This window comes from Oreochromis niloticus, linkage group LG7 (assembly GCF_001858045.2).
Source record: "Oreochromis niloticus isolate F11D_XX linkage group LG7, O_niloticus_UMD_NMBU, whole genome shotgun sequence".
NCBI lineage: Eukaryota > Metazoa > Chordata > Actinopteri > Cichliformes > Cichlidae > Oreochromis > Oreochromis niloticus.
In genome coordinates, this window is record NC_031972.2 from 34,603,761 (window position 1) to 34,613,170 (window position 9,410).

The following is a 9,410-nucleotide window of genomic DNA, read 5'->3' on the forward strand; positions in this document are numbered from 1 at the left end:
CAACCCTCCTACCCATCCACCCTAACCCACACCCCACCGCACCACACCGCTCCCCATCCCCAGGAAGTTGGCTAGCCACTTTGCTGCCAAGAAATATGAAAAACTGGCAGGCTGCCCGTTTCATCTGCAAACACACAGCAAAAAAAAAAAAAAAAAGAGGGAGGGGGAGGATGGAAGCAGCAGGAGATGGAGGGGAGAGAGGGTGGGAGGAGGGAGGGAGTGGAGGTGACACAGAGGAGAAGGAAATGCTGCCGCCGCCGCTGCTGCTGCTTTGCCACGAAGAAGAAAAAAGGCTGAAAAGCAGAGCGAGCAGAGAGAGAGAGCAGGCAGCAGAGAAATAAGGATGAATTTTACATGCATGACAAGGGGCGGCATTACTGAGTGAAGATAAATCATATGTGGACGTTTTCTCAGTGAGCTGGGTTCACACATGAACATGCACACACACACACGAATCCTGCTCTGCATGCCACGTATGTGCAGAGCAAGACTCGTGTGGTAGGGAAAAGTAAATGAACCCTTTGGAGCCATATTTAGGCTGGTTCTTTAACTTTGTGGGTGCATTGCATTGACACAGATACAATTTAAAGGTATTTATTAACAGAGTAATAAAATACTAGATTTTTCCCCATCATAACTGCAGTGCAGACTTCTGTTAGTACAATTATCTGGACTTGTCATTTTATTTGCATTAAAAATGTTCCAAAAGGCACCAGCGTTGCAAACGCATGGGAGATGTTCTGTTCGGTGAGTTCAATCAGCTGAAATGACAAAAAAGTAAACTTTGAGTTGAAAAAAGAAACTACATGTTGTAAAGTTGTTATAAAGGGAAAATTAGCTCTAGAGTACAAACCCATTTTTGTTGCATGTTGCAAATGTGTTTATTTCTGCTGTGAATCTTGTCTTTTTAACATGGGATTCTAAAGGGACCAACTCACTTTTGGAGCCAGCCTTCAACTTCACATCAGAAATAAACATATTTGCAGTCAGATTTGTAGATTGTTCGTATTTCCGCCTCCATGTATTTGCACCCTGTGTTGTTTGAAAGGGGTCTGCTTCTTTACTTCCTGTTTTGTTTTGAAGCTTACTGTCTGATTGAATTCACTTGTTCCTTATTTACCTTCTTGTCCTGATGTTCCTATTCTCTCCAGTGTATACCGCCACCTCTCTAGGCTCTCTTTTATCCGCTCCCTACAGACGACAGTATCATCTGCAAACATCATGGTCCACAGAGACTCCTGCCTGACCTAATCTGTCAGCCGCTCGATCACTACTAGAAAACAAGGTCAGAGAAGATCCCTCTTGTAATACTACCCTACCTTGAACCCATCTGTGACTCGTACCACACACCTCACCACTATCTTACTATCTTCATACAAGTCCTACACCAGCCTCCCAAACTTTTCTACCATTCCTGACTTTCTCATGTAGTACCATCTAGTGTGTCATGGAGTAAAGCATTATGTTCTGCATACCAATGTTGAAGCACAGTGGAGGTACCATGATGACTTGGGGTTGCTTACCTGTCTTAGCCTGAACAGCTTGTCAGTGTGGAGAAGGAAAGAAGGAGGTGTTTAACAGGGTAATGTAAGGATGGCCATGTGAATGTGCTGTTTCTGATTCCGAATACAATCATCTACTAATCAGAAGGTTGGTGGCATCCTTGGAAAATATACCGACCCCAAGTTGCTCCCAGTGCTCACTGTAGTGTGAATGTCAGATAGGCGACACTTATATGTAGAAAAAGTGCTTTTATGAATGGATGAATGAGACATGGATAAAGCACTTTGCGTGCTCAAGTAGAGTAGAAAAGTCCATATTTGCTGTACCCCAAGTCAAGTCCACCTCATGACTTTTAAACCATATTTGGCCCATTTCCTAAACTGTCCAAATATGCCTGCTAGTTTGGACTTGAGATCAAAACAATAACAAAACACATAGCTTAAACAAGCAGTCTTCACTAGCCATCCAAATGAAGATATTTGTAAGGAAACTAAGGAAGAATAATCTTCACGGCCAAGTTAATTTAATTATACTTTTGTCATATTTTCATCTCAGTTATTATTACATTGAATACATGTATATATTTCTTCTGTTTTAAATACTGTGAAAACACCTTGGATAGTAAACACGCATAAGTCAACAGAATGTTAAAAGATTTTGTTATACTGTTAATTTTTTGAAAATCGGCAGCTCCAATTTGCCCACCTCATGTGGAACGTGGAGCTAAAACCTCCTTCCACTGCAAACCAAAACTCAAAATCTAAAATATAGCAAAGTGTTTACTGACATACAGGAAATAAATGTATGATGACTGAAAACAAGAATTATGGCTGTCACAGTCAAGTCCTGAAGTTGCTGTGGGGAAACTTGTTTTGTAACCACTCTGACAGTCTGACAGGTGTGGAGCTTATGGATTTCATAAGGTGTCACTAATGAGGACACTCTGCTTTTTGGATTAATATTATTTAAGCGAAACTTTGCCTGCAAAATAAACTATTTCCTATTCTGAAAAAGGAAGGCTGAGGTCAGCTTTAGCCTGCTATGTTAGGGTCCACTTGTAAAACTGATGTAAGTGTAGGTGTAGCCCACAGGTTAGAAAAACTTGCCCTAGAAGGCCAAAGGATTGCCAGTTTGACACCACATACTGCAATTACCATTTTATACATACCAAACAGCCATTTTTTAGCCATAGTCATTTTTAGCCATTGTGATGTCTCCCAGCGTCTGAGGACTCTTCATTTTAAAGCCTCACTTCAGCATTTTGGCACTATCAATCTGCTAGAAATCATCATGTTCGACTAGAGGTTAGGGTGAAAAGCTTCCCAAACATTCGGTCCTTCAACTAAAAGTCCCCAACTAAAGTTCTCAACCATCTATCCATTTTCATCAACTCCCTCTTCCCACCTCCTCGAGTTCTTTCAGTTCCCAAGTCAGCTGAGAGACATCTTTCAACCTCACCTATGAGGTATTTCAGGCATGCTGCTCATGCTCGAGGATGCTCTGAGACCAACTAAAGATGGCTAAAACCTAATATATAACACACTAATAAAACACAAATCACCAGGTAGAGGGTGAGGATCTCGAGAAGGAGACAACAAGGTGGCCATAACTAATCAAAGAATGAGGTAATAATGCTTCATTGCACTGAAAAACATATGGTCATAAAACAGGCAGGGCATCAAAACTGAAGTAGGATCTAGGAAGACAACTCGGACTCGATACAAAAAGATGTCCTCTTTTTGGGACATCATCTGGACTCCACATCTTTCCCACTTGCGTCATATTTGGACATGACGGTGTGTGATACAGATACCTGCTAGCTAGTGTTAAGTACTATCCAAATAGAATATCAGACAGAATGTCACATAATTGCCTTAAAAAGGCTCCAACACCACAAACACGGTCCAGAGGTCCACTTCAGGGACTCCAATTTAGCTGATGTGAAGCCTAGCAGACAGCTAGCAGCTATAGCTGCCTGGTTCACCATCCACCTGCCAGTCAAAGAGGCCACGCCCCTAATACCATCAGGGCAAACTGGAAGCCTTGATAATATCCAGATGGATGGATTATAACAAAAACAACCCCCTGATTTTAAAATGGGAGTCTATGGGGATTGACTCATATTTGGAAACAGCCTCAAGTGGCCACTGGAGGAACTGCAGTAGTTTGTTTTGTCAGCTCGATGGTGCGATTAAATCAGCTTTAACAGATCAAATGTGCATATTTTGAGGGATTTGGGGGTTTTCATTGTTCCTTTTAATCACATTCATACTACGTGATACACTTATGTTGACACTATTTTAAAGATCATGCCAGTTTCCTTTATCGTTAAATTTGTTTTCATTTAAGGAACAGTGCATTATCCTTTGTTGCCAGTTTATTCATTATGGACTCTTTCAGCCCACTGCTGTGCTGGATATAAATAACAAAGCATTTGCTCCCATACACAGGATGAGCTGTGCTGAATAAATTACCAAATCTGAGTTCCTCCTCATTGTGTTTACATTTGCTACAGCCCAAACGTCCTCCTTGACATCTTTCTTGGACCCCGTGGCATTTCCCATCACGGAGAGAGGCGGTTTTATTCGACTAGACCCTCGATGTTTCATGGCACATCTGCGTGATGCGTCTTTCTGTGAGCTCTTCCTGTGGTTTTGACGTCTCCAAGTGATGCTCTTCCTGTCTGTTGCCTGGCAACAGAAGGGGAAAAATAGATGAGGTGATGAGTGAAGGTGAGCCCATGGGAGATAGGAGGAGAGAGAAAGAAGATATGGGAAGGGAGGGGGAGTAAAGCGCTGGTTGTTATTTTCTTCTTGGCGAGCACTCGTGGATTGCTCTGTTTCTGTTCTGTACCGTTCATCTAAAATAAAATAAAAAAAAACAGAAGCAAACCGCTGTTGAATGTGAGATAACATCAAAGGTTAACACATGTCAGGAGGTGGATTTTTCTTAAATTACATTTTAGTGCGTGAAGCAGGGTTTTGTGCTGCTAACCACTATAAGCATGATGAATATGTCTTGTTTGTGTAGCTGTAGTTCCTTATATGCATTCCTTTTAAATTAATCGATCCAACTGTACAAATGCACAGACTACAGCGTATAACTGCCGGAGCATGCATTTGTTTGCCTTTTTAATATAATATGGCTGTGCACTCTCCCTGCGCTATACTGTGTACTGTTTACAAGTGACTTTCAGCTAATTTGCAGTTAATAGATTTCCTTTATGTGCATTTTAAAACATCCTTATAAGTTTTTTTGTTTTGTTTGTATGCTGTGCAAATGAAGGTATTACAAAGTTTTTCTTTAGATATTGGCTGCTTTTTCACACATTTTCAGTCCAGTCTTTGTACCTGACGATTTTAAGTCATAACCCAGACTTATTAATCATTCAAGCATTAAAAAAGCACCTAATTTGAGGGATGAACCACTGTTGTGTCTACATATAACAGGAAATTTGGCATAGAACCAATTTTAATTTTTATCTTTAGGTGGTTTGTTGCAGTGTGCAGCAAAAAATGTGGTCTCATTTCTTTAATTGGATCCAAGAAAAATGCCAAAGACAACACAGTTTGACAGCCATAAAATAGCTTTTCTGCATCAACAAGGCGATTCCCAAAGAGCTCTTAGCTGAAAACCTGGCATATTTTAGCATGGTGTGCAGTGTGTCCTTAAAAATAATTGAGGAAACTGGACAATTGCAGGTCTGCCTTCTTCTTTTGTCTTCCAAGTGCTATCTACAGAAGATAAACAGTATCTGAAAATCGGGGGGGGGGAATCCACTAATAACACCCCAAAGCTCTTCTTTGAATGTTTCTGTGTTTGTTCCATTCTTAATCATCTGTAATGTTGAGGTCGGGGCTCTGGGGAGGCCAATCCATGACTGGCAGTGTTCCACTCTGTGTTTTTCTATCCAGATATGCTTTTTCTGCACTGACAGTGTGTTTGGATCATTACCATCAGTTTCATCATTCTAAAATGTAAGACGTTGCCCTTCCTTAAAAATGGCTTCTTGGCAGCTGTCCTTCCACTGAGACCATTTCTGATGAGGCTTCAGTGAACAGCATATGGATCAGCTAAAGGACTAAATGATCTCGGGTCCTGTGTCAGGTCTTTCCTGGAATTTTTCCTATTTCTTAAGGACATGACTTTCAGATCATGTTCATCTGCTGTAGATAGTTGTTTGGACCTGACACTTCTTCATTGTCCAGTTTCTTCAAAATTTTTAAGTACACAGTGCACACCATGCTGAGATATGCCAGACAAACGGATGATCTGATATCCTCATCTTGGTGTTGTTCCCAGATCATCATGAAAATGTTGTTCCAGGATCAACATTGCAAGTGACCAATCAGAATGTTGTGACGTTATTCTTTTGCGCGCCAAGCCATTCTTGCATTTATGAAATTCCAGTGTTGCAAGGACAATATCAATCCTGCTTACCGTTTATTAAAAGGTTAGGGTTAGGGTTAGGATTAGGGTCAGGGTCTGTTGATCGACGGACAGAGGCGGTTTCTCGCAGCTTAAGTACAGTTTTTTGTTTTACGGCGGTTTTTCCTGAAGTCGCAAAAGTATGACGTCACATCATTCTGATTGGTCACTTGCAATGTTGATCCTGGAACAACATTTTCATGATGATCTGGGACCAACACCAACACGAGGAAATCAGATCGACCCCAGACAAACTGTTATCTGTTGAAAGAATGCAGGTTTAGGGTACTTTCATACTGGTGTTACCTGTCTTTTTACATACAATCTATGTTCACAATAGACATTTCACATAGTCATCCACCCTTCTAACCAAGATGAATAAAATGTGTCTTTCATGTTTTTTGTACTGATCTCTATCTATTGTGTTTGGGTATTAGTTGAAAGTTTACTGAGTTAAGTTTAGTCTTTCCTGTTTTATTTTGAAAGAGTTTCTTTAGTGTTCTCATTGACTGTGTTTTCATCTACTTACAGCTGTGTTTGAATGGCAGGCTTGTTGAGGGGCTGCAGATCTGATGTCGCCCTCGCAGACTCGTCACAGCAGGAGCTGCTGGCACGACAATGGAGCTTGTCTGTGGTGGTGGCTGTCAAGTCGGCAGCTCCTTTAGTTTCATAAAAGTAAGCCAAATCCTCACTTCTGTCACGCTCCTAACCATCCTCAAGACACGGTTTGTGCAAATGTTCTAAGATTTTTGAACATTTTAAAACTTTATTGTTTTTACTGACTGCTTTGAGCTACAGAGGAGCAGTGGTGCAGAAAAATCTGAACTTCTGTTAGTCCATGTGTCCTCCCAGTGAAACTCTTGGAACTTGTGACATTTATAGAGAGACCTCCCACATCACATTGTTAAAAGTGAGAGGACAGAGTTCAGTCTGATTTTCCTCCACTGAATAAACCACGTTCTCATTTCTGGGAACTCAAACTGTCTTGTCAAACCAGTGGCACGTTGCAAGTTGTCCTGTGCCAGGACATAGTAAACATGACGTGAGCCAGTCACTCCAAGCTTGTTATTTTTAAGGTGCAGGGTTACCGTTTCCTAAATCTAACAAAGTACGTTTTAGGATCTAGACCTAAAGAATGAGTAAAAGTAGCCAGCAAATGTGTGGATGCTGAATAACCATCTGCTGGCAGATTACTGCAGTGAAGGAGTTTCTTGATAGACGTTTATTCTGAACATTACAAAAAAGCGTAATTCATAGTTTGTAAATGCAAAACAAAAATAGCCAATATATTAATCAGTTGTATATTTTAAAAAAAACTTCAATTTTATCCTTAAGAGAGAGTAGGAAAAATATAAACATAATTATAGCCCTCCTTTCTGTCTATATTCATCTCATTCTCTCGCCTTTGCGTTCACAAATGTAATATATCGATATATACACACATATATACATGTGCACCCATACTCAATCACCTACAACACATAATCTTTCATTTATTAGTAATTTAATAGTTTTAATAAATAATCCTATTTATATAATAATATTTATTATATAAATATATTTACTTTTACACGTGCATGTATATATATGTATATACAAACACGTCTATCTGTATACGCCTACCTACAAATATCTATATGTGTATTTACACATATGGAGATTCAAATACTTCTCAGTGCCTGATAAAGTCCTTCCTCATCCAATTTCTTTGTGAAAATTGTTTCTTTTAATAAATTTGTTAAATAACAATAACTAAGTTAGTCACCAAATGGTCTCGTGCTGGACATGCTGGACCATTACAACGTGAAATGTTTCATATTTGTGAGGGGAGATTCTTAGCTCAGTAAGATGATTAGTGATCCTCAGTGAGATGAGTGAGAGAACAGCTGCAATATACATATTCTTTTCTTGCTAGCAGGTCTAATAGGGATGGTCAGGTAATATTCAATGACTGCGTCGAGACATCATTGCGACAACCTCAAGATCCCATCGATTTTGTAACTACTTTTATTCAGCGTTTAAATGTTTGCTGGGTCCAAGAAGGATATGAACTGTGGTCTCCTGGCCAATAAACCACTGACCCTCCAACCTCCTAAAATGGAGTGACGCAGTGGCCAATAATGTGACAGCTGGTGACTCACACACTGCCACCAAAGGACACTGTTCATTGGCTAAAAAAGGACCCTCTCAAAGTGCATTGGTTCAGAGCATTGCTAAAGGAATCCAAGTAGATGGTGGTTTCTGTTTTTGTTTTGCTCTGTGAACACTATCACACTTGGAGTTCATTTGTTCATTTGTGAAAACTTGTAGATTTTGTTCTGGTTTGGTTTCCTTTCATGCAGAGAAAAATACTGAGCAAACGTGAGAACGTTCAGTCTTCTCATTGGCCAGAAGATTCTGGGGTGGGAGCAACAGAAGTAAATACAGGAAGAAAGTGCTGTGTTCTGGACTAGTAGATAACATCTAGAGTTTACTCCTAATATTTGCATTTATCTGGGCAATATTTCAGGCAAATCTGTAGTCTGCACGTCTGCCGCATCTCAAAATGCACAGCATACCTGGTTGAGTGAAGGTGTTTAGCTTAAACTTCAAGTTGCATTGAAGTTGCATCATATTCTCACCATCAACAAACTGCTCTGGAGTTCTTTTGGAATTGGATCCAGACTACTTCCTCCAAGGGGTCTGGGTGTGAGCAGACAATAACATAAGTGCATTACATGAAGGACAATTCTCAGACCACAGTGCACAGTGGGACTACCATAGAATGTATAGTAAAAGTGACTGTGACCACTGAGACATGATCCATTAGTTTTTGAAGCCTCGATGTTAGCATATCGGCCTATACTGTTTTGGTGTTTTAATCCAGCAGTGGTTATATTTGAATGAGCGGGATGAGTAATAATTAAGCGATAAGGACTCAAAGACAGATGTGAATAAATTACTTACCAGGTGGAAAGCAGAAGTCCATTAAAAAAGAACAAAGTACTGGGGAACAAACGCAATGCCTGATCCAAAATCCAAAACATATTCAAAACACACTGAAGGGCAGATAAACAGATACTCACACAAAGAACAGAGGGAAATAAAATAAAAAATACTATGATAATGTAAATACTCTCAGACACAATGAGCGCTAATCAGAGAGAGAGGAAACACCTGGGAAACAAGACACAGCTGAAACTAATCAAGGACAATAAAGCGGGAAAGTAAACCTGAGTAAAAAACAAGAGACGAAATGATTGTCAAAATTAAACAGTAAGCAACTAAACATGGAAAAAAACAACACACAAATGGTGACTTAAGCAAGAGGAGACAAAATAAAAATGATTCATACCAAAACATGAACAGTCAAAAAAGAATAACATTTCTAATAAGAAACATGAGAGATAACAAACCAAACAGAAACCCACAAACACGACCGTAACATCCAAATAAAATCCCACTGAAACCAAAGTGCAGATGGACAGTCTGTTAGTACA

The 9,410-nt window shown here is 39.9% G+C and overlaps 1 long non-coding RNA gene across 2 annotated transcripts; it reads right to left on the reverse strand.

Moving 5' to 3' along the window:
* Positions 1-308: 308 nt before the first annotated feature.
* LOC102081563 (uncharacterized) lies at positions 309-9,082 on the reverse strand. 2 transcript variants are annotated; one of them, XR_269378.4, is made up of 4 exons: positions 8,878-9,082; positions 8,490-8,613; positions 3,978-4,193; positions 309-761 (listed from the first exon to the last, which is right to left on the reverse strand). It is a non-coding gene; the product is annotated as an uncharacterized LOC102081563 (long non-coding RNA). The 2 variants fall into 2 exon arrangements; XR_269379.4 differs by having other exon boundaries at positions 315-761; positions 8,553-8,613.
* Positions 9,083-9,410: the final 328 nt, after the last annotated feature.